Genomic DNA, 27362 nt, shown 5'->3' with positions numbered 1-27362 from the left:
GGGAAGATCCCACATGCCGCGGAGCAACTAGGCCCGTGAGCCACAACTACTGAGCCTGCGCGTCTGGAGCCTGTGCTCCGCAACAAGAGAGGCCGCGATAGTGAGAGGCCCGCGCACCGCGATGAAGAGTGGCCCCCGCTTGCCACAACTAGACAAAGCCCTCGCACAGAAACGAAGACCCAACACAGCCAAAACTAAATAAATAATTAAATAAATTAAAAAAAAAAAAAAAAGAATAATGACTTGGCAACATTAAGTTTAATACGAGTTTCCATAATTAATTAAATTGTATCCTTTACCCTAATAATCCTTTAATATATATGTCCCAGTACTTCAGACTAATTTTCTCTCAAATGAACTAAAAAAGTAAATTCAAAAGGAAGAGTCAAGTGAATTGGTTTTGCCCTCCACCCTTCACCCCCTCCCTCTACTATCAACTGAATATTCTATTCAAATGAATAGAGATCTTTTTTTTTTCCCTAGAGGAAGACCATAACTAAGAACTCTCAGTCTACAAACAGAATCACTTCCCTGAAAAATCAAAAGGTGACTGTAGTTTCAATGTAATTTCATTGGGTATCTTTAATAATTATTACTGATAAGTTCCATACATTAGATACACTTTATAAAAATTAAAATGTGTCCAAAGTACTAAAACTACCTTTTGAAAAGCACTCACATGAAAAAAAACTTTAACCCAAGGTAGTGTGATTTCATGATGTTAGATTCAAAAACATTTTGAAAACAGAGAGCTAACACAAACTAAGTGAAGAAGAAAATTGTTCTACTGCATTTCACTGAAGCCCATGGGAGACCATCACCTACAAATTATTTTTAGTAGTCTGAGCCTAAAAGGAAATGCAGTTCATGGCCTAACTTAATACTATAGAACAGCAGATTTAGTTTGCTTTTGCTAAAGAAAAGCAATACAGTCATAAACATCAACAACCACACCAAATCAAACCACAGCAATGAGAGATTATTTTCAGGGTCTTGAAAAGTTTATCCAGTTTTGCAAATGACCACTTATCCTCCCCTATGAGCAACAGAATAACAAAATGACTGCCTTGATGAGCAAAAAGGGATACAACAGGTAAAAATCTCAGCTACAGTGATCATTTTCTAGTTTAAGTCTTAAAATCTTGGGAGGCTGTTTTCTTCTGGCTTCTGGAAAGCATGGCTGTATATCCATCCAGGGAGGCAGAAAGGAAGGTGGCATTTCCTCAGCTCTGAGCATAGAGGAGGAACCCAGAGGGTTACTGAATGAATGAATGCAGTAAGTTTGGATGCAGGTCCGAAGAAGAGCCCTGAACTGAGAACCAGAACGCAAGAGTGCTAGAAATACAGTCAATTAGGAGCTTTTGGGTACATCATGATCTCTAGTCTGTGCCTGAAATTCCTCCCTTTATACAAATGAAAGGATTGAGCTAGATTATTTATAACATCCCTTCCAATAGTATACTTTTTTTTTTTTTTAACTCACACATGAGGAGTAGGGGTGGAGGGCACAGATGTTATCAAATGCCACAGAGAGATATTCCATTTTTACAAGCCTTTAACGCACAAGTGTAGGGCTGGGCCCTGGTGATTCAGAGAAGAATGTTATAACCTAGTCCCTGCTTTTAAGTAACTGGTAGAGGGAGACATAACCAATTAAAATAAGAGTATGACAGGTGTTTTAACAAAGGAATGTATACAATACAATAAAAACTAAGTCACATCTATTTCTTAAAGAACATATATTTGTGTGTGTATAATAAATTTTTTTAAAAATCACATTCTGTAAAATCCTAGGTGTCTTGAATCTGGACCTGTCATTTAACCAGGCGTGAGGCTTGTCTTAGTCATTCTCGATGTCTTCAGTATTCTCATTGGTAAAATGGGATCTTTCTTACCTGTGAGGATTAGGGTGAAATTACTTAAGTATTCATTTTACTCACATTATGTTTGACAAAAAGCAAGTGCTCAACATTTCTTTCTTTACTGCTGCCCCCCAACTCCTTTCTACCCATTTTTTTTCCTCCACCCCATTTTTTTTCCTTTTTAACTAACACTCAGCAGTTACCTATCTCTACTGATGGGTAAGAAGGAGACATGGAATATTTTCTTTGGTTCTCCATTTTGGTCTCTATATAACTGAAGAAGGTCTTTCCTTTTGCCTTTAGGGTCTTGCTGCTGATCATTTGTTTTGCTTTGGGTTCAAGTTATCAGTGGAAACTCCAATTACTTACGGAGTAAAGCTGAATTTCCAGAAATGCAAGTTTGTACCCATAAGAATGAGTATCACATTCTTTGTCCAAAGAAAAAGCCAGAGGTAAAAAAGTGTGCTGATGAGTAGTCAGAATGACAGCCTATTTCTGGCACTGACAATCCCAGAATGTGTCTAAGTGCCTTCTATCATACATATCCACACTTCTAACTAGAACCCTGCAGACGTGGGACTATTTCCAAAAAGGCTGATGAGGTGAAGGAACTATAAAAAAAAGGCTGTTTGGAACTATAAAAAAAACTATAGTTTTTTATAAAACTATAAAAAAATCTGGCTGATTTTAGTATCTTTCCAGCCAGAACAGTTTATTTTTTTCATTTAATTCTTGATATTATCCTTCAAGGTGGCAAATAACATACTCCTTTTACACAAGGAAGGTAAGGTTCAGAGAAGATTCAAACGTGGATCTGACCTCCAAGCCAATATCTAAGGAGTATAAAAATCTGTCCAAAGAAGTTAATCCAATCCATATAGGACAGTAAATGAAAGCCCTATAGAAGCATAGCATTGCATCTAATTATCAATGAAATAAACTTCCTGGCAAGGTGGTAGTGAGTTCCTGTCAGAAGACTAACAGATATTAGATGACTACCTGTCAGGAAAATTGCAGGGGGTATTTGGAGGGGATTCATGTAATTGAAGTGGTTCCCAAACCTGTCAGACTGTTAAAATCACATGTAGAATGGTTAAAATGCAGGTTCCTGGGCTCTGGCTAAAACCAACTTAATTGTAATTTTAAAAGAAACTAATGTCCTGGTGATTCTTATGACTGGCTAGATTCGAGAGCCACTGGACTGGATGATTCTTCAAGTTAAGCCTTTACATTCATGAATCTGATCATAAAAATGGGACAGTAAAGTGAGGGGAGAGACTAGATAGCAGCAGGAAATAAACAAGCCCGGCCACTTTGCCAAGGGTCAGCTTTGCAGTCTTCCAGTTGATTGTGGGTGAGAGAAGCAGGTGGTGGCCTAGTTTTTAAAAGCACAAACTTTGAAATCAGACATCTAATTTTTCAAATTCCGGCTCTGCCACTTGCTGGCATGTCACTCTGAACAAGTTTCTAAGCCTTGATTATCTACATTTATAAAATGGAGGTGAAAATAATTCTCTTTTTATGGTTGTTTTCAGCGCTATATGACAAACGTACAAGGGATCTGTACTGTGGTGGCTACTGGAATATTAGGGAAAACACAAAGAGACTTCTGTGATGCCACCTCAGACTACTGGAACATAGATTTTAGAACCCAGAGGTTCATGGATGCTAACCTAACAGGGTTCACTAGTGCTCAGCAGATGAAACATGTGAAATGCACAATAGAATTTGCACAGGCTTCTTAACTGAACAAACTTCAATAAGTACTGAGAGACTTATTTTCTCACTAAAATTAATTCTATCTATGCTTCATCAATTTATATTTGCATACGATTCATCCTTCTTAGTTTTGTAAGTAGTCAATGTTGCTGAAACAACTGATTAACTGGCAAGAAAAAACAAAAAAGACAGAAAAACTAAAACATCTGCAGTGAAAGTCAACAGAAATTATGCATAGAGAAAACAAGTCCGCAATTTATCATTTAACAGCAAAGGTTACAAGTGGCAAATAATCATTTAAGGTCTTTCTTTTTCATAAGTTTTGTTTCCAGGTATAGGGAATAACAAATAAGGAAAACATCTTTTTAAGTGTGTTTTGAACAAGCAAACACATCAGGAAGTATTAGAACATGTATAAATAATGCTTCCTATTATTGACTCTTCTCTGGAGATAACGAAGGACGGATGTCATCAGTCAGATGTACACAAAGGCAGCCACCCCCACTATACAGTTCATTAGGCCTGCTTTCCTTCTTCCCCTAGCTTGACTTAATATTTATAAATTTATCAAGTACTTAATATGTGCCTGGCGCTGTTCTAAGAATGCTAAATGTATTCCCTCACAACTCTATGAGGTAGGTAACTTTTATCCCCGTTTTATAAATCAAGCAATAAAATCTTGAAGAGATAAGTAACTGGCTCAAGGTTACAAGGCTAGTAAGAGGCAGAGCCAGGACTCAGCTAAATCCAGACTGTGCTCTTAAGGACTCCCCGTGCACTGCTTCCTTGACTTCCTCCTACTCCCTTCACCTTAAATGCTTTTCACAAACACCCACTTCAGCCTCATACTGACACAATCAGAGACAGGACTCTTTGATCCCACCCTTCCACACAGGCAACCTAACCCTCACTTGCCCTTGGTCAATGACCCTTGTTCTACTGACAACCAGTTAAATTCAAGTAGTTGCTTGATCTACCCTCCAGGACAGCCCCAGGCCTGCCTCTACCAGCCCTCACCTGCCTTTTTCTTGGGAAAGAAATCCAGGACCCTCTTCTACCCTTTCTGGCTTATCCCCAGACATTTCCTCTCCTAGAGATATAAGGTCAAAGCTGCAAGGAGCCAAGAACATCTGAAAAAAAAAAAGCAGCTCTGGAACCAAATGATAAAATTAATCATGGTTATATAACTGCTCAAAGTCACAAAGCCGGTCAGAAATCAGGATGTGAACCCAGGTCTGTGACTTTCAAGTCCACACCAGTAATGCTCCAATGCTCTACACTGATCAGTTGCCGTGTGTCCCATGAACAATGGGGGCTTGGCTGGGAACAAAGGGGCACAGACAAGATCAAAACTCAAAAGGAGGACAGATGTTTGAAAGGGTTAGCAAAGGATAAATGGGGTTGTGAAATGATACAGAAAAAAAAGAGGAGGAATTCCTGAAGGAAGGTTTTTCTATTTATCATATGGCTCCAATATATGTACATACGGATAAAACATTTCAAAGTTAAGTGTATTCAACCCATAAAAGAGAATTAACCCACAAAACTAGTCATTCCTGAATTTCTACCCTACTGCTTTTGTTTTCTAACTAGTTTACATTACTTGAAACTATCTCAATTCCCCACCTACACTATAAACACTGTTTAAGGGTAATGAATATTCTTTATCTATTTTTAAATGGATATTTAATTACATAATTAAAATATGAACGTATTCTTCTCAAACACACACACACACAAAGAATATTACAGAAAAAGCAAAAGTCTCCAATCCTCCTGCCTTCTTGCACTCTCTTCAGACCACTATATACATTTGGCACATATTCTTTCAGATGTTAAAAAAAAAAAAAAAAAAAAATATATATATATATATATACACACACACACACACACACATACATATATATATATATATATATATATATGGACACAGACACACATATACATAGAAAATATATATTGTTTTATGTTTTTTCCTAAATGTAAAAATATGCATACTGTTCTGCAACTTGCTTTCTTTGACCAAAATTGTGCTTTTGAGGTAAGGTCCCTTTTAATATATGTTCTTGCCTCTCCCCCACCCAACTATACACACATGCCTCCTACAGGGTAAATGCATGGTGAGTATGTTAAAAGAACAAAGTAATCATCTCAGTGTATATTCTATAAAATAATTTCTGATTTTGAGATTTCTTTCCTATCCCCCAATTTCCTCAAAATTTCTGTTCTGCTCCTTTAATTGCATCTCTTCCATGCTTGGTCTATTTTGGCACAATCGTTTCCTGATCCCTGGTTTCTATGAAGGACACCACTACTAATGAAACATAAGGATCTATAGAACCTGCCAGCCCTGAGTAAAAATCAAAGAGGCAATATATCCAAAAGATCAACATGTAGTGAGTTCAAGCTCAGAATATGCTTAAGAGTACCAGAAAGAACAGACAAAACATTTAATAACAAATACTATATAAGGGCAGGAAACAGTTAGATGACTAGTAATATAAAATTTCTATGTATCACAAAGTAGAAGTCTAGGAATTTATAGCTCTAAACCAATTACTGCTGTTATTTGTCAGAACCTATCAAAAGCATGAGGTTCCTGTATCAAACTGAACTTTACTATAGTACCGAGCAGCTTGACAAACATTTGCCCGAAGATTAAAACCTTTCCCAAATAAAAGAAAATCAATGTCGCTAACCTATGGGGAAGAGAAAAAAAAAAACTTTTCAAATGCAGATTTTCATCCCATCTTCAGTAGGTAGCAAGTCCTTCAGTCAATGGTAAATTTTAACCATCCCAAATGAGACTATCATATTTGTAGCTCTCTGGAAAACGTGATTGTAGACTCTCCTTCAGTCCCTCAATAGCAAGCAAATGCTCCTTATAGCCAACCTAAAGTCCTTACAAAGTTGAACTCTCTCTTGCTTTTCTGTCTTCAGAAAAAAAAAAAAAAATTGATCAGCACCTGCTATGAATTTTAATATTTTTTAACATTATTGTTAAACCCAGTCTTCCATGAAAGAAATTCTCAAGAATTTAGAGGATATAGCCGTACACAAAGAAATCATGACTCTCATCTTTTTCTTCATGAGAATGACTTCCAATCACTTTAAACTTTTTATCAGATCATATTTTTCCTTGCTGTATAACAGCAAATGAAGCTAAGGTTCTTGAGAAGTTTTTAAGAAAGCAAAAAATAGTTTGACCTGCTCTGATGCTCAAAAATTAGATGAGCATGACAACTTGAGGCACGACCCAGCAATTTCACATAGTCTCTTCCCGCTTCATGCCACCTCCGATCTTCCTTCACAGCTCTTCTCAATTGTTTGCCACACAGGTCCGATAAGAGGCCCAGTTTATCAAACACAGGGAAACATGGCTCTTGGAATCTTATTCACCTGAAATGACCTTCATACTGAGGCCAGATCTAGCTGGGTGAATGCTGAAGGGGTCAACTGGACAGAAAGTACAAATGCCTATTGCTACCACTTCTGACCGTGGTAAACAGTTCAGAGCTAAGTACACATGCACCTTTTTTTTTTTAACATTTATTATTTATTTATTTATTGTGGCACGCAGGCTCCAGGGTGTGTGGGCTCTATAGTTGTGGCACGCGGGTTCCAGAGTGCCTGAGCTCTGTAGTTGCGGCACGTGGTTTCTCTAGTTGAGGCACGTGGGCTTAGTTGCCCCGCAGCATGTGGGATCTTAGTTACCTGACCAGGCATCGAACCTGCGTCCCCTGCACTGGAAGGCGGATTCTTTACCACTGGACACCAGGGAAGCCCCCATATGCACTTTTATTTATTTATTTATATAAATTTATTTATTTTATTTATTTATTTTTGGCCGCAGTGGGTCTTTGTTGCTGTGCATGGGCTTTCTCTAGTTGCGGCGAGCAGGGGTTACTCTTCGTTGCAGTGTGCGGGCTTCTCATTGCGGTGGCTTCTTTTGTTGCAGAGCACGGGCTCTAGGCACACGGGCTTCAGTAGTTGTGGCACGTGGGCTCAGTAGTGGCTCACAGGCTCTAGAGTGTAGGCTTAGTAGTTGTGGCGCACGGGCTTAGTTGCTCCATGGCATGTGGTATCTTCCTGGACCAGGGCTTGAACCCATGTCCCCTGCATTGGCAGGCGGATTCTTAACCACTGCGTCACCAGGGAAGCCCCTCATATGCACTTTTAAGAGGAGTGATTATACAGTTTAGCAGTGTGTGAGGTAAAAGGCAGAAAGCCAGACCCAGGATGGACTCAGAAAGGGAAAACAGTAACCACAGGGGTCAAAAGAGCAGGTTCCAAGGACTACAAAAAATTTAAGTTCCCCTTTCCCTGGTTATTGTGCATATGTGACCAGCTGGTGTTGCCCCCAAACTGTTAGGCATCAGAATATTATCCCAAGTAGCTTATTAGGTCCTGATTATTAGACATGATAACGTAGGAAGAGCTTGACCTTCATGACCAAAACCTATCTTAGAACATTATGCAAAGGTACATAGGGCTCCTCATATTGTTTTCTTTTTACTGATCATAAATGTCAAAATCCTTCCACAAAACTGCCCACTTCTAGGTGTAGTTGGACTCTACTGGTGATCCCCTCCCCAATATCTTAACCCCAGATAGTTAGCAATAATGCCTGACATCCTCAATAAACTGTAACTTCCATGGGAGCAGAGATATATCTTATTTCTCCATATTTCCATCACCCAGTAGAGGGCCTGGCATATAACAGGCATTCAGTAAATGCTTCCTTTGCATTTAAAATCATCGTCCTGATGGTTTCATACTGTAAGATTTTCATTTAAAACTAACAAAGAACTGCGCACCTATTAGAATGGCTAAAATCCCAAACAAAAAACCCTGACAATTCCAAATGCTGACTAGGATGTGGAACAACCAGAACTCTCATAAATTGGTGGTGGGAATGTAAAATGGTACTGCCACTTTGGAAAAACAATTTGGGATTTAATTATAAAGTTAAACATACACTTAACAATACAACCTAGCAACCTCACTCCTAAGAACTTACCTAAGGTAAATAAAAACACATGTCCATACAAAAATCTTTGCACAAATGTTTATAAAAACTTCATAAAACAACTTTATTCGTATTTTCCAAAAACTGGAAACTACGCAAATGCCCATCAACTGGTGACCAGATAAAACAAATTGTGGTACATCCGTATGATTGAATATTATTCAGCAATTAAAAAAATGAGCTACTGATATGCTATAACATGGATGAACCTTAAAAATACTATAAGTGAAAGAAGCCAGTCACAAAGAATCACATGTTGTATAATTCCAATTATATGAGATGTCCAAAATAGGCAAATTATCCAGAGACAGAAAGTAGATTGGTCATAGCCTAGGGCTAGGAAAGCAGGAGGGAAATGGGGAGTGAAAACCTAATGGGTACAGGTTTCTTTTGGGGATGAGGAAAATGTTCTAAAATTAGATAGTAATGACTGACACACACTTTGTAAATATACTAAAAGCCACCGCATTGTATACTTTAAAAGGGTGAATGAATTTCATGGTATGTGCATTATATCTCAATAAAGCTATTATTTAAAGAAAGAAAAAAGCTTTCCTAAGGTTTTAATAGGAACTATGATTCTACCTACAAATCATCTACTTTAGTTACAGGACATGAGACCTAATAACTTTCTTGAGCTATAACTGAAGGAAGGCAAAGTCTTGACTCCAGTTGTTCCATTCAGGAGCCACTGAAGGATCCAGGTAATTAAACCTAAACCACATAGTAGTAAATTTCAAAAGGCAACTGTACGGCCAGTAAATAACTGGCAAATAACTAATGCCATCCATCGTCACAATATGTATCATTTATATTTCTAAGGATGTCTGTAATATTCCTCCAGAGACCTACAAGCAGTTATTAGCTATATTAACCACAAACAGCATCTTTTCATGTCATCTATTGTTTCTGATGAGTTTTTCTTAATCCCAGAGATTCCTGTCTTATAGTGATGTACTCTGTCCTTCAGAGACCCAGATCATCCCATTTATAACCTTTTAAGAATGACATGCTCCAGGGACTTCGCTGGTGGTCCAGTGGTTAAGAATCCACCTTCCGGGCTTCCCTGGTGGCGCAGTGGTTGAGAATCTGCCTGCTAATGCAGGGGACACGAGTTCGAGCCCTGGTCTGGGAAGATCCCACATGCCACGGAGCAACTAGGCCCGTGAGCCACAACTACTGAGCCTGCGCGTCTGGAGCCTGTGCTCCGCAACAAGAGAAGCCATGATAGTGAGAGGCCCGCACATCGCGATGAAGAGTGGCCCCCGATTGCCGCAACTAGAGAAAGCCCTCGCACAGAAACTAAGACCCAACACAGACAAAAATAAATTAATTAATTAATTTATTTTTTTAAAAAAGAAAAAAAAAGAATCCACCTTCCAATGCAGGGGATGCGGGTTTGATCCCTGGTCAGGAAACTAAGATCCCACATGCTGCGGGGCAACTAAGCCCCGTGCGCCACAACTACTGAGCCCGCATGCCACAAACTACAGAGCCCACACGCTCTGGAGCCCACGCACCACAACAAGAGAGAAGTCCATGCACCACAATGAAAGATCCCACGTGCTGCAACGAAGATCCCGCAACTAAGACCCGACGCAGCCAAAACTAAAATTAAAACTTAAAATACAGAAAAAGCTTAAAAAAAAAAAAAAGAATGATATGCTCCAGCATCTACCTAAAGGCACTACTAGACTTCAAAAGATACCCTATATCCATAAACACCAAAGTATGCCCTGCTGCTATTCATTTCAACTGTTGTTTGGCTTCAATGGTTAGGTGAGGCAACACAGCAGAATTCGCAGATTCACCAGAATGTGACGGGCTGCAATGTGAACGCTTCTGCTGTAGCCCCCTGTTATCCTTTGATCCCTGTATTTAAAAACTGATCAGCAAAACACAGCTGCTTTCATGCAAATAGTCCTATGGCAATGAAAGCAATAAAGTAACAACTCTGCCAGTTTGGGCTAGCACCTGTTGAGGGTTCTTCCCACTTCAGAAACCAACAGATGATGCCGTGCTCAGCATACACACAGATTAAGAGTTATGGAATATAGCTTTTCACTGTCACTCCCTGGCCACCACTGGAGAGGTCACCAATGTGCTGTGTGTTTATTTTTTAAGCAAGGAACGTGGTGAGTACCAAAAAAATTCACTCCACGTTGATGGACTGGAACCAGAGGAAGAGAAGTATGATTTTTTTCTCAGTTTCCAAACCCCTCTCTTCTAATGGAAGAAGGGAAAACAAACAAAACACAAACCACAAAAAACCCTGCTTTGTATATTTTACCACAATAAAAAAAATCATCAACAAATAAAATATTTACACAGAACCAGAACATTTAAAGCTACCATGCATAAGGTAACAATAAATTACATTATTAAGCTATATTAATAAATTATTATATTAAGCTATGTTAATTTTTTCTATTATCGTCACTATATTAAAAAACAAAATAACTGTTGAATTCCCTACATTATATAAAGCAATCTCAAAAAAGTTATTGCTAAGACCATATCTATGTCATGTTATGTTGTTATGTTTTGCTGTTTTTTCTCTACTTCAGTATGCATTTAAAGAATTCTAATACAAAATACTGGAGGGAAAAAAAAACAAACCCTGCTTCTCAAGTTTATTGTACAATCTCATCCGATTCCAGATGAGACCAATAATAAAAACAGACTGAGTAACCAAACAAATATAATAGGATAGTATGGTCAAAAGCCCTGTCTTAACCATTTTTAAAGCTTTATTCTTTCTGAATTTGAACAGGCTTACTCCCCCTTTATGCCCAACTGTCTCTGACACAAGATAATGTTGGTTTATAAAAATAGCTGCCAATCTGCCTCTGGAGAGAGGGAAACGGATGGGTATACTGTTTTTCATAATAAGCCTTGTAGAATTTATTCGGTCATAGCTACCATATAACAGATAATTAATATATGCCAGACTCTGTGCTGAGTACTTTACGTGCATTATTTTATTTAACCTTTACAACTGTCCCATGAGATAGATATTATAATCTCTATTTTACAGATGAGGAAACTAAATCTTAAATTCAGTTCTTAATACAAATCAGGTAATCCTTGAAGAAGGCTAACCACACACAAATCATTTGTTATGTAAGAATTCCAGGAAGAAAAGAACATCTATAAACCCTTAGCCTAATCTTCCATTTAAATGTTACCACATTTAAGGTGAGCACGTTAAAGTACCTAAAATGCAAAGCATCTACATTTATTAAAATATTTGGTATTTGGAAGGTTAAAAAAATTTAGCTCAAAATGAAGCCTGTATCATTCTAGTCATGCTACTTTAAGGTACTTTAGAGATTATACAGTAAAATGCAATAATTTAGATTAAGGGAAGTTCAAGCAGAATTTCCAAAATATCTACATCACAGAATATTTCTTAGAAGAACAGCTTTCTTTATCACTTTCAAATGTTAGTGCTAACAAGATTTTGCCAAGTGTGCTGAGGGCTGTTTTACTCTTTCTTCATTTATTCCACATATATTTATTGAAAACTTTAATATGCCAAGCATTAAAGATTAAAAGGTTAAGTGAGGCATACATAGTCTGTCCATAAGCCAGCTGTCTAGTTTACAGATAATTACTATATAATGAAGTAAAGGCAGTGACAGAGCTATGCGCTTGGAATTATGGGAGCACAAATGACAGAGAGATCAAATATGCTTCCAGAAAAGGAAGGCCAGAGGCACAGAGACTTGCACAAACACCTGGGTCCAACTTCCTCAAGAAATTTGGAAGGACCCTAGAAGAGATTCTTCAAAGGAAATATATGCTATAGGCTATAAATAGATAAGATTTGTTTGTAAATACTATTAACATTAAGGATGTAGCTTAGGAAACCATTTCTTCAGGACAGTATCAGGTTAATTTGTGTGTGAATGTGCCGAATTTCAGAATAACATTCTACCACAAAAGAGTCCAACTTTATTTTAAAGACTTTTTTGGTGTGGCCTTAAATCTTTTCCCTGGTAGTCAAATTTGGGGATCTGGAGGGGAATATTACCATTATCTGTTAAGTTAGATCTGCAAATATTCATTCTCCAGCATACTAAGACAACAAATAATCTGATTTCCTCTTATTACCTTTTATTTATAGAGTACTTTACATCTCCAAAAGCATTTTCATACACCTTTGCTCATCTGAACCTCATTACGGTGTTTTGTTTTGTTTTGTTTGGGCTGCGTTGGGTCTTCGTTGCTGCACACGGGCTTCCTTTAGTTGCGTCGAGCGGGGGCTACTCTTCGTTGTGGTGCGTGGGCTTCTCATTGTGGTGGCTTCTCTTGTTGCAGAGCACGGGCTCTAGGCACGCGGGCTTCAGTAGTTGTGGCACACAGGCTCTAGAGAGCAGGCTCAGTAGTTGTGGCGCACGGGCTTAGTTGCTCCGCGGCATGTGGGATCGCCCCGGACCAGGGCTTGAACCCGTGTCCCCTGCATTGGCAGGCAGATTCTTAACCACTGCACCACCAGGGAAGCCCTAGGGTGTTCTTTTGAGCCTTACTTAGCATGCCTTATTCCACTTCAACATATCCCAGAACCTTTCTCTTCTTATTAAACCAGCAACAGGGCTAACAAAAACTCCTGTAATTAAATAATAGCAGAACTGATTGATACTGGCTATGTGCCCAGTACACTTTTAAACACTTTACATGTTTCATCTCATTTCTTCCTCATAAGAGTCTGTGGTGGTAAATACTATTATTATCTCATTTTAGGAAAAAACTGAGGCAAAAAGATAACAAACAGAAAGTATCTGAGACAGGAGTCAAACCTAGGCAATTCTGGGCCTTAAAACCATTGTGCTCTTCTGCATGGAGGTGGATAATCATTCCTGGTTAATAATTCTCATTTCTGTTATTATCTAACCATTATTTTTCTACCATTCCTGGTGTGGTGTGTGTGTGTGAAAAAGAGTTGTATGGTAACTACTTATTGAGATATTATTGTTTCTTATTCATTAAGTTGAATCCCATAGGAACAAGGGGAAAGCAAAAACATGAATAATTCTAAAGTGGTTTTTTTTTTCTGCCTGTAATTTTAAATCTCTCTCCCACATCTAATAGAGGGCTGGAAAAACCCTAACATTTTACTTCAATTTGTGTTTCAAACACTATTTTGAGGAAACTGTTTACTTAAGTGAAAAAATTTCACTTAATTTGCTTTTGAAAAATAATTAAAGTAGGACCTCCTTTTAAGGTATAGCTATTTGGAGGTTCTTAAACTGACCCAACTTACAAAAATTAATTTTATTCCCAAAATCTTGTGGGAATTTTACTTCATAAAAAGTGAGGTATCAATGTAAAAAAATTTACATATGGACATAAATATATAACCATAAATACATGTTTATGTATGAGAACATATATATTACTCTTTCCATAAACCTTTACTGTCACTAGAATATGTCACGGCTTCTGGAGACAGAAAAAAGAACAAGCAAGTGGACTGGCTATGTTCTGACTATCCTCATTCAATGAGACTATGGGGTATATACAATATTCCAAAAGCAAAGACTCAAAAGAGAGATTTCAAGGCACAATTTGAGAAAGGAAAAAGGAGACAAAAGCCAAGAAGAAATAAAAAGGAAAAAGCAGATAGAACTCACTATTCTTACAATGGTATACACAAGATAATCAGTCTTGGGAACTCCCTGGCAATCCAGTAGTTAGGACTCAGTGCTTTCACTGCCAAGGCCCAGGTGCAATCCCTGGTCAGGGAATTAAGATCCCGCAAGCCATGCAGTGCAGCCAAAAAAAAAAAAAAAGTCTTTTCACTGGGATGACCAGTGGCAGCCAGAATAACACTGCTGCTCTGAAGTTGGACAGAAGTAAAAATTCGTAAATCACAGCACATTGATAAGCACTCACATTTCAATAGAAATGGACAAGCTACTTAACCTCCCTGTGAATCAGTTTCCTCATAGGAAAAATGGTGATAACACTAATACCCACCTTACATGGATGCTATGAAGATATTTGCAAAGCACTTAGTAGGTTATGCAGCATAATGTAGCACCAAGTAAGTGTGAAATAAATAAAATAAACAAATGAATACCATTCGTCCCTGTCATCACGCAAGGACGTGAAGGTGCTCATATACCACAGTATGGAAGTTCTGAATGAACCTCAATTTCTTTTTCATAAAGTAAAAGTAAGGCATGATTTACAAGTTGCAAACTACGGAATTATGAAAGAGGCAAGTGGCAAATAAATTGCATTCAAGTGGAACTGAATGCACAAGAAAAATCTACAGCAATTATTTTGAAATAATAGAAGACAGGAAAGCTGCTGGAGAACAAAAGAAAGAAGGGAAAATATTATATATATGTACCCACACACACCCCTCCCCTCACACACATACACTTTAAGGAGTAATACCTAAACTACTGAACAATCTGTAATCACTTGGAAAAACTGCAGGTATGAACAAAACTTCAAGAGATATACGGTGCTTTTAAAAATACTTTTCATTTGAATAATTTTGTGATTTTGTTGACAACTCACCTACCCTTTATAAAAACAATTTCATTCAAAATGTAAACATAAGAGAGGGGGGACTTCCCTGGTGGCACAGTGGTTAAGAATCCGCCTGCCAATGCAGGGGACACGGGTTCAAGCCCTGGTCCAGGAAGATCCCACATGCCACAGAGCAACTAAGCCCGTGCGCCACAACTACTGAGCCTGCACTCTAGAGCCTGCAAGCCACAACTACTAAGCCGGCGTGCCACAACTACTGAAGCCCGCGCACCTAGAGCCCGTGCTCCGCAGCAAGAGAAGTCACCACAATGAGAAGCCCGCACATCACAAAAAAGAGTAGCGCCTGCTCGCCACAATTAGATAAAGCCTGCATGCAGCAATGAAGACCCAACACAGCCAAAAATAAATAAATAAATTAACTAAAAACAAAAAAAACATAAGAGAGGGCAGACAGCAGAAGCAAAAAGAACTACAATTCTGTAGCCTGTGGAAGGAAAACCACATTCACAGAAAGACATACAAAATGAAAAGGCAGAGGACTTTGTGCCAGATGAAGGAACAAGATAAAACCCCAGAAAAACAACTAAAAGAAGTGGAGATAGGAAACCTTCCAGAAAAAGAATTCAGCATAATGATAGTGAAGATGATCCAAGACCTCAGAAAAATAATGGAGGCAAAGATGGAGAAGATGCAAGAAATGTTTAACAAAGACCTAGAAGAATTAAAGAACAAACACCTAGAAGAATTAAAGAACAAACAAACAGAGATGAACAATACAATAACTGAAATGAAAAATACACTAGAAGGAATCAATAGCAGAATAACTGAGGCAGAAGAACAGATAAGTGACCTGGAAGACAGAATGGTGGAATTCACTGCTGTGGAACAGAATGAAGAAAAAAGAATGAAAAGAACTGAAGACAGCCTAAGAGAGCTCTGGGACAACATTAAACACAACAACATTCGCATTACAGGGGTCCCAGAAGGAGAAGAGAGAGAGAAAGGACTCAAGAAAATACTTGAAGAGATTACAGTCAAAAACTTCCCTAACATAGGAAAGGAAATAGCCACCCAAGTCCAGGAAGCACAGAGAGTCCCAGGCAGGATAAACCCAAGGAGAAACACACCAAGACACACAGTAATCAAATTGACAAAAATTAAAGACAGAAAAATTATTGAAAGCAACAAGGGAAAAACGACAAATAACATACAAGGGAACTCCCATAAGGTTAACAGCTGATTTCTCAGCAGAAACGCTACAAGCCAGAAGGGACTGGCACAATATAGTTAAAGTGATGAAAGGGAAGAGCCTACAACCAAGATTACTCTACCCAGCAAAGATCTCATGCAGATTCATCAGAGAAATCAAAAGCTTTACAGACAAGCAAAAGCTAAGGGAATTCAGCACCACCAAGCCAGCTCTACAACAAATGCTAAAGGAACCGCTCTAAGTGGGAAACATAAGAGAAGGACCTAAAAAAACAAACCCATAACAATTAAGAAAATGGTAACAGGAACATACATACCAATAATTACCTTAAATGTGAATGGATTAAATGCTCCAACCAAAAGACACAGGCTCCCTGAATGGATACAAAAACAAAACCCATATGCTGTCTACAAGAGACCCACTTCAGACCTGGGGACACATACAGACTGAAACTGAGGGGATGGAAAAAGATATTCCATGCAAATGGAAATCAAAAGAAAGCTGGAGTAGCAATACTCATATCAGATAAAATAGACTTTAAAATAAAGAATGTTACAAGAGACAAGGAAGGACACTACATAATGATCAAAGGATTAATCCAAGAAGATATAACAATTATAAATATATATGCACCCAACACAGGAGCACCTCAATACACGGTAACTGCTAACAGCTACAAAAGAGGAAATCGACAGTACAGTAATCGTGGGGGACTTTAACACCTCACTTACACCAATGGACAGATCATCCAGACAAAATTAATACGGAAACACAAGCTTTAAATGACAAAACAGACCAGATGGATTGAATTGATACTTACAGGACATTCCATCCAAAAACAGCAGATTACACTTTCTTCTCAAGTGCACACGGATCATTCTCCAGGATAGATCACATCTTGGGTCACAAACCAAGCCTCAGTAAATTTAAGAAAATTGAAATCTTATCAAGCATCTTTTCCAACCACAACGCTCTGAGATTAGAAATCAATTACAGGGGAAAAAATGTAAAAAACACAAACACATGGAGGCTAAACAATATGTTACTAAATAACCAAGAGATCCCTGAAGAAATCTAAGAGGAAATCAAAAAATACCTAGAGACAATTTACAATGAAAACACGACAATCCAAAACCTATGGGATGCAGCAAAAGCAGTTCTAAGACGGAAGTTTATAGCAATACAAGCCTACTCAAGAAACAAGAAAAATCTCAAATAAACAACCTAACCTTACACCTAAAGGAACTAGAGAAAGAAGAACAAACAAAACCCAAAGTTAGTAGAAGGAAAAAAATCATAAAGATCAGAGCAGAAATAAATGAGATAGAAACAAAGAAAACAATAGCAAAGATCAATAAAACTAAAAGCTGGTTCTTTAAGAAGGTAAACAAAATTGATAAACCTTTAGCCAGACTCATCAAGAAAAAGAGGGAGAGGACTCAAATCAATAAAATTAGAAATGAAAAAGGAGAAGTTACAATGGACACTGCAGAAATACAAAGCATCCTAAGAGACTACTACAAGCAACTCTATGCCAATAAAATGGACAACCTGGAAGAAATGGACAAATTCTTAGAAAGGTATAACCTTCCAAGACTGACCCAGGAAGAAATAGAAAATATGAACAGACCAATCACAAGTAATGAAATTGAAACTGTGATTAAAAATCTTTCAACAAACAAAAGTCCAGGACCAGATGGCTTCACAGGTGAATTCTATCAAACATTTAGAGAAGAGCTAACACCCATCCTTCTCAAACTCTTCCAAAAAATTGCAGAGGAAGGAACACTCCCAAACTCATTCTACGAGGCCACCATCACCCTGATACCAAAACCAGACAAAGATACTACAAAAAAAGAAAATTACAGACCAATATCACTGATGAATATAGATGCAAAAATCCTCAACAAAATACTAGCACACAGAATCCAACAACATATTAAAAGGTTCATTCACCATGCTCAAGTGGGATTTATCCCAGGGATGCAAGGATTCTTCAATATACGTAAATCAATCAATCTGATAAACCATATTAACAAATTGAAGAATAAAAACCATATGATCATCTCAATAGATGCAGAAAAAGCTTTTGACAAAATTCCACACCCATTTATGATAAAAACTCTCCAGAAAGTGGGCATAGAGGGAACTTACCTCAACATAATAAAGGCCATATACGACAAACCCACAGCAAACATCATTCTCAATGGTGAAAAACTGAAAGCATTTCCTCTAAGATCAGGAACAAGACAAGGATATCCACTCTCACCACTATTATTCAACATAGTTTTGGAAGTCCTAGCCACGGCAATCAGAGAAGAAAAAGAAATAAAAGGAATACAAATTGGAAAAGAAGAAGTAAAACTGTCACTGTTTGCAGATGACATGATACTATACATAGAGTATCCTAAAGATGCCACCAGAAAACTACTAGAGCTAATCAATGAATTTGGTAAAGTTGAGGATACAAAATTAATGCACAGAAATCTCTTGCATTCCTATACACTAACAACTAAAGATCAGAAAGAAATTAAGGAAACAATCCCATTCACCATTGCAACAAAAAGAATACAATACCTAAGAATAAACCTACTTAAGGAGGTAAAACACCTGTACTCAGAAAACTATAAGACACTGATGAAAGAAATCAAAGGTGACACAAACATTTGGAGAGATATACCATGTTCTTGGATTGGAAGAATCAATATTGTCAAAATGACTATACTACCCAAAGCAATCTACAGATTCAATGCAATCCCTATCAAATTACCAGTGGCAGTTTTCACAGAACTAGAACAAAAAATCTTAAAATTTGTATGGAGACACGAAAGACCCTGAATAGCCAAAGCAGTCTTGAGGGAAAAAAACAGAGCTGGAGGAATCAGACTCCCTGACTTCAGACTATACTACAAAGCTACAGTAATCAAGACAACATGGTACTGGCACAAAAACAAAAATATATATCAAGGAAATGGGACAGAAAGCCCAGAGATAAACCCACACACCTATGGACAACTAATCTATGACAAAGGAGGCAAGGATATACAATGGAGAAAAGACAGTCTCTTCAATAAGTGGTGCTGGGAAAACTGGACAGCTACATGTAAAAGAATGAAATTAGAACATTTCCTAACACCATACACAAAAATAAACTCAAAATGGTTTCCAGACCTAAATGTAAGACCGGACACTATAAAACTCTTAGAGGAAAACACAGGAAGAACACTCTTTGACATAAATCACAGCAAGATTTTTTTTGACTCACCTCCTAGAGTAATGGAAATAAAAACAAAAATAAACAAATGGGACCTAGTGAAACTTAAAAGCTTTTGCAAAGCAAAGGAAACTACAAACAAGATGAAAAGACAACCCGCAGACTGGGAGAAAATATTTGCAAACGAATCAATGGACATAGGATTAATCTCCAAAATATATAAACAGCTCATGCAGCTCTATATTAAAAAGCAAACAACTCAATCCAAAAATGGGCAGAAGACCTTAATAGACATTTCTCCAAAGAAGACATACAGATGGCCAAGAAGCACATGAAAAGCTGCTCAACATCACTAATTATTAGAGAAATGCAAATCAAAACTACAATGAGGTATCACCTCACACCAGTTAGAATGGGCATTACCAGAAAATCTACAAACAACAAATACTGGAGAGGGTGTGGAGAAAAGGGAACCGTCTTGCACTGTTGGTGGGAATGTAAATTGATAGAGTCACTATGGAGAACAGTATGGAGGTTCCTTAAAAAACTAAAAATAGTATTACCATATGACCCAGCAATCCCACTACTGGGCATGTACCCAGAGAAAACCATAATTCAAAAAGACACATGCACCTCAATGTTCACTGCAGCACTATTTACAATAGCCAGGTCATGGAAGCAACCTAAATGCCCATCGACAGACGAATGGATAAAGAAGTTGTGGTACATATATACAATGGAATATTACTTAGCCATAAAAAGGAACGAAATTGGGTCATTTGTAGAGATGTGGATGGACCTAGAGACTGTCATACAGAGTGAAGTAATTCAGAAAGAGAAAAACAAATATCGTATATTAACACATATATGTGGAACCTAGAAAAATTGTACAGATGAACCAGTTTGCAGGGCAGAAATAGAGACACAGATGTAGAGAACAAACGTATGGACACCAAGGGGGGAAAGTGGTGGGAGGGTGGGTGGTGGTGGGATGAATTGGGAGATTTTGATTGACATATATACACTAATATGTATAAAATAGATAACTAATAAGAACCTGCTGTATAAAAAATAAATAAAATAAAATTCAAAATGTAAACATAAAAGCTCAAAGATAATATCTAGGAATATCTTTAGTGATAACAAATGAGAATGTATGTAAAATGCTTTTGTCAACTGTAAAGAAAGCATCACATAAAATTAATAGAAACAGTGTCAGTACAATATATGCAAGATTTAGCCATTTCTGGGCAATATTTTTTGTTGTTCAAAACACTCACTAGCTTTAGAAAATTTGATGAAACATTCTACCTACTGGAAGCAAAAGCTTAGCCTAGTAGACAGTCTGTCAAGCATACAAGAAAAACCCTTACATTCTCCTTGTAAATTATATATTGTATCTCTCTCTATATATGTTGCTTTAATGATGGCATGCTAACGGAAAACCATAGATTTATGCATAAAAGTGAGAAATGAAACAGAAACCACAAGTTATAAAACTATACTATGACTTGCAGTACAGATATACTATGCCAAATCATGACATAAAGCACAAACTATTTAAGACAAAATTGTTTTAAACATCAGTACATTCAGATCCATTTGTTCTAAGATAAGACAATATATCTGCACCGTCCAATATGGTAGCCTCTACCCACATGTGGCTATAGAGCAATTGAAACGTTGCTAGAACAAATTGAGATGTGTTGTAGGTGTAAATACATCCTGGATTTTGAAGACACAATATGAAAAGAACAATGTAAAATACCTCATTATTAATTTTTATATTGATTACAGGTTGAAATATTTTGGATAGAGCAGATTAAAAACAATATATTATTAAAATTAATTTCACCTGTTTCTTTTTACTTTTTAAATATGCCGCTAGAAAATTTTACATTATCCTTGCAGGATAAGAGCAATAGACTGTGCTTTGCAGTCTATTTCTGTTGGTCAGCGCAGCGACAGACAAATAGATTTAATGGTAACTCAGCTTGAATTCCTGTGTTCCAAAGTTAAGATCACTGACTATTCCAGCAACTAGACTAGTTTACAAACTTAACCAATCCCTGCCCAAACTGTGCTAATTTCTGACCTAAAACCACCCTATGACTAACCTCAGCCTCCAAAATTTATTTATGTACTCTAACTTCCCCACTTTTAAGGCACTCCTGAGACTGTCAAGGTGGTGCTGGCTCAGCAAGTGCAGGAAACCCAGCTTTATATGATCAGCAGGTTTCCCTGGTGGTCTTTGTACAGGGCTTTGACAAAGTCAATGAATAAGAATTGTAAAATGCAATAAGTTGTATTGAGGAGGCATAACAGGAACGGTTAGAAAAAAGTAATTATATATAGGTTGTTCTGTCTAGTGATTTAAATTACCTAAATTAAAATCCACACTTGTAGCAATCTACCTTATTTTGGAAAAGTGAAAGAGCAAATCATATGGGCACTAAGGTTCCTGCTAAGGTTCCTGCTATGACAGAGTAGGAGTACGTAACATTAAATTAGACAACAGGAATATATCAACTTCACTGAGGTTTCTGAGTGTTACAAACAGGCTGAAAACATGATCTAAATTTTTATTAGACTTTATAGAATCCTTATTGTTTTTGTGATTTGTACCCAACTCCTGACTGAGTCTTCAGAGTAGAAATGGGTGGGGTTTTAAGGGAGACACAAAACAAATGTAGCCATCTTTACTACTTTCCTTTCAGTCTCAGGGCTCAGCAGAATACCATTTTAAAGCCCAGGAGCCAGGGTAAACCCCCTAGTCTAGAGTTGATTATAATGTGGCAAGTTAGCTGAAGTCCACCAAGTTTTTCCCGTACAGAGTGAATTATACCTTGCCGTTTTGATTCCCTTCAATGGCGACATTTAAACTCCAGAATTACAGCCACCTAAATAGGCCATATTTATGAAAAGTTAAATACATCCTCAAATCACTAAACAGAAAACCATACATAAGACTCAATTTTCAACTTTTCACCATTGTACACATATTAATCTCAAGTAATACACACTTTCGCTTACCCCAAAATAGTCACCCATCCCACCTAAGTTTATTTTAACCATTTTCTTTCAACTTTGTTAGTGTTCTCCACATCAGTAAGTTAAAAGATTTTCTTAATAAACAAAGACATCAGATACACTATGACAACCTAACAACAGAACATCAGAATAAAAATCTTAACTTGAGAATCATGCATTTATGACAAAAACACATTTACTTGATTTATCAGTATGATGCACCACAATCAATTTTGCAACTTTGGCAGCTTTACTTTGATTTTCAGCAAGTTTCTTAAGTATTTCTCCACCCTTGATGAATACTCAATCAAGTCCATATTAACAAAATTAAGAATGATTAAGAATGGCCACTGACAAAACAGTATTCCAAAATCAAAGAGAAATTTTGACTTTTAGATCATTAATACCACTTCACAATTAAATGGTCTATTCAAGATGTCTCTACAGGGTGCTTGTATACATGTGTGCACACATATGTAAAAGGGAGAGATGTGTTTTAATACAAAGAATTACAAGCAGAGACCCTGTTCTCCCGCCTGTCTTCAAATATACTACCCAGAGTGAGCCAATATAAATCGCTGAACAGCTAAGACACCCCTTTTGTGAATTCTGTGGAGGAAGAGCAACGGAAGTCTTACAGGGAACATTATAGCATAAAAAGACACTCGTGTTCACTGCCAGGGCCTGACCTTACATCAATTCTACAACCTCACTTTTAATTGCATGCCTGCTGCGCATCTTTACTTGAATAGCCCTTCAGCAGCATAACACTCAACCTATTGTGGGCACAGGGATTCAAGAAGTCAAAATATCCCTATCAGTAGTTTAAGAATGAAAATAGGCAACAGCAGTTTTGAATTCTTGAGCTTCAAATGATAAAATTCAGAGAGAAGGCAGAAAAATTCTGTAAGTGCCGAAGTGAGAAAGGGAAAAGATCATCCTCTTCTCCTCTCCCTCAATCCTTTTAATGGATGGGGACCTCCATGGAGAATGTTGTGGGAAACACTGTCACCACATTTTAGCTGGGGCAAAGCCAGGTAGGGAAAGAGAAAGATGGAGGGAAAAAAAAAAAAAAAAATATATATATATATATATATATATGTATATACATATATGTAGCCTTAAGTTGATACTGTTTTAAGCATAACAGCTCAGAACAATCTTGTGCTCCTTCACATCCTCTACTCACTCCATCAGCACTCGCGACATATTCTCCTTTGTAAGGTTTCTCACAGGTATACCTCCCTAGATTTGTGCTAAACCCAAGATTACTATCATGCCTTCTCACTAGTCTCCTTGCCCCCAGGCTGCACTGTGGCAGGCACACACACTTCTCCAATCCACCTGCCTTGTCTTTCTAAACATATATTTTTATTGTGTCACTGCTCTGATCTTAGTTCTTCAGGGCTCCCCACTGTCTGCAGAAGAACCCACATTCCTAAGCCAGACATTCAAGACTGTCACTATCATGATAAGTATCATCAGTATTAGTCTAATTCTCAGCTCCATTTTGCATCCTTGTTACCTTTATCTCACCTACTTCTAATCTAAGTTCCCTTACAGTGTAGAATGTACAAAGACATGTTAAATGCTTTTTAAAACCAAGTGGAATCTAGTAAATAAAATATTTATTTATTTGTTTGTTTGTTTATTTTTAATCCTAAGGAACAACCAATCCATCCTCATCTCCCAGTAAGATGAAAAATCCCCAGCTCTAGTCAGGAAAGTCTGCTCGATAACCCCAATTATGGTTCATTTTTCTTTCCTTATTTTGGATTCCCATTCTATCCAATCAAATTCTATCCATTCTTCAAAATGGAACTATGGGACACTATCACTTTTTAAATTTTTTAATTTTAATTTTATTTTTTTCTTTTTTGGCCGCGTCGCACAGCTTGCAGGATTTTAGTTCCCAGATCAGGGTTTGAACCCGCATCCTCGGCAGTGAAAGTGCAGAGTCTCAGCCACTGGACCACAGGGAACTGTCTATCATTTTTTTCAAAAAAGCATTCTAGGACAAATTATTCTTGACCCTACTTGGCCACTCATGGCAAATAACACATCACACAATCTGGTCCTTGCTTTCTTATTATGCTCCGTTGCGTGTATGTTAGTTTCTAAAGACAGGATTCAGATATTTCACAATACCTAACACCAGTCCAAGAACATAGTATGTACTTTGTAAATACTGAATTCGAACTCCAGTTAACAGCACTGCCACATATACATGAATTTCTAGATTTATAATAAAGAGAAAATACATAAAAGAGTATATAAGAATTTTTCACAGTATAGATAGTTTCTACAGCTTTTTCTATAAAACACAGATCTACAGAACATATCTTTTCTACATAGGTTGTCTTTTTACAATTCTGACTATTGTGCGAAGTCATTAGACTAAATCAATAATACACACAATGCAAATTACGCTAAATACACAGTCTATCTTTCTTTGATGGTTTAGAACAAACGAAGTATCTTAGAGGCATCATGAATATTATGATCACGCCACAGGAGATTAAAAGATTGGGTTTTGAACTTGCTTCTGACATTCCCTAGAAGAAACTTTTTTAATATAAATCCCTGATGTCAGCTTACTTGCCTATGGCTTGCTTGCATAAAACTGGAATATAAAATGGGCAATTGCTTAACTTCCTGGATAGGATAAAGTGGCTGCCTTTTTGAATATTTAATTATTGTAACAAAAGCTGAAGCATCCTTTTACCTTGCTTTGTCCTCTTCGTGGAAATCTTCTTCACTGTCTTTCAATGTCCTTTGATGTCTCAGTATTCAATACATTCTCTATTATTTATGTCGCTCTAACAGAATGTGTCACTTCAACTCCCTTGTCTACTTCAGCCCTCCATTATATCCCTCAAGTGTGAAGGAATATATTCACTATCAAGAGATTTTTCTCCATTTCCTCCTCACTCCAGGTCTTATATTTTTGACATTAAACAATAATTTCCTTTAAGTCTCCTTCTATGTTTCACATTTAACAGAATCTAGCCCTAAATTAGAATTAGAATATCAAATATCCCACTGTATTTTAAAATGAAAATCTTCTGTTATACCTGGATGATTCACCAACTTTAAAACAGCTGTTTGGGAATAATATTTCATATGCTAGATCACACCAAAGTTGATAGGTCAAACGGAGTCATCTACCCTGGCAAATAAGTAGGAAGTAGGCAGTAAGCTCTAAAACGTTAACCGAATAATTTTGTTACCTTCAGATGAGCTCATGTCTTTGGAATATTGAGGAATTCAAGGTCAAAATGATAAAATCAATCTCCCCACCCAATCCCAAATCTTCTAAAATACTAAAGTTATAATGCCTTTGAAAGTAGAGTTTAAAATTTTCCATTCACCAAGTTTTACTTTGCAACATCCTGAAACATTAGCACAATTAGTCTGCCTTTATTCTGCTTAAAATCAACACAAAGTTTAATTTGACAAACATTGCAAAATAATGTTTCATCAGCATTGTAAAATGATTCAAAGTATTTATTGATAGACTGTGTCTTTGCAGCTTAAGAGCCAACTATTTTAAAGCTTCCCCCACCCCCCCCCCAAGATACCTTCTGACCTTTGAATGAGCACGATGGCAATAAGGTGCCTGGTAAAGCTTCAACTTAAACTGTCATCTTAAAAAAAACCCAGCCAACTCCCTCCCCAAATGAGCAAACTAACAAAACAGCCTTTCTGTTTTAATTGAGGCATATACAGAATATGATGCTGCAAAAGAGTTCAGAACTGGCAAAAGTTTGGTCAATTTTTCTTACCAGGCCTTGATGTCATAACTTCTTAAAGACACTGTATTCCAAAATGCTCTATTGTTAAAATGGCTCTTTACCAATAAAAACTAAGTAATAGATGATAGCTAGATTTCCACACTGGCCTAGAAGTAGTTAATTGGTTACAAAGCTAAACAAAAAACCCCTAAATCATATAGGCAACATTGTTTCTACGTGAAAAACTTAAGATCTGTTTCACTTCTCTTGGTGTGTTGCAGGTATATCATTGAGATCTAGAACAACTGCTCCTCTACCCCCCAAACCCCCAATTTCTACCCTCTCCCCCAGTTCTACTCTCTACTCTCTTCATTAGGTTACAATAGTAGGAAAAGCAACAACAAAGACATGAATGGGAGAGTGGACATGTTCCTCTTGAGCAAAGGAGGTCACTTATATATTTGCAATTTCTGAAAGTCAATATTTCTAACTGTACCTCCTATACCAGAAATGGAATAACATCCCTCTCTTGAATCAAAACTTCCTAGTCCATTTATTCATTAAAATACATAAGCATCTACTATAGTTGAAGCTTTGATTAATTTACTTTCCAGATTAACCCATGAGTTCCACCTTCCCAATAAAAAAAATGCCCATAGTACATTCAACACTTGTGACCGATAAGCCTATAGATTTCTGTCCTACCAGATTAGTTACAAGTCAACCTAGAAATGATGGGTTTGTCCCCTAATCTTTGTAATGCTAGTGTTATTATAAGTATGTGATTTAATATATGCAAGCCAGTGAAATGAATGCCAAAAAATTATGATGAAAAGTTAATCTGAGGACTTCCCTGGTGGCTAAGAATCCTCCTGCCAATGCAGGGGACACGGGTTCGAGCCCTGGTCTGGGAAGATCCCACGTGCCGCGGAGCAACTAAGCCCATGTGCTACAACTACTAAGCCTGTCCTCTAGAGACCACGAGCCACAACTACTGAGCCCACCTGCCACAACTACTGAAGCCCGTGAGCCTAGAGCCTGTGCTCCACAACAAGAG

General features: G+C 37.4%; 1 protein-coding gene across 5 annotated transcripts in view; it reads right to left on the bottom strand.

Annotated features, from left to right (window-relative positions):
- Positions 1–27362, bottom strand: part of CPEB3 (cytoplasmic polyadenylation element binding protein 3) — a 181438-nt gene that overhangs the window by 113300 nt on the left and 40776 nt on the right. The gene's annotated exons all lie outside the window — the stretch shown is intronic.

This window comes from Balaenoptera musculus, chromosome 16 (assembly GCF_009873245.2).
Source record: "Balaenoptera musculus isolate JJ_BM4_2016_0621 chromosome 16, mBalMus1.pri.v3, whole genome shotgun sequence".
NCBI classification, from domain to species: Eukaryota; Metazoa; Chordata; class Mammalia; order Artiodactyla; family Balaenopteridae; genus Balaenoptera; species Balaenoptera musculus.
The sequence above is the reverse complement of the archived record's forward strand: the minus strand, read 5'-3'. Positions and strand labels throughout refer to the sequence as shown.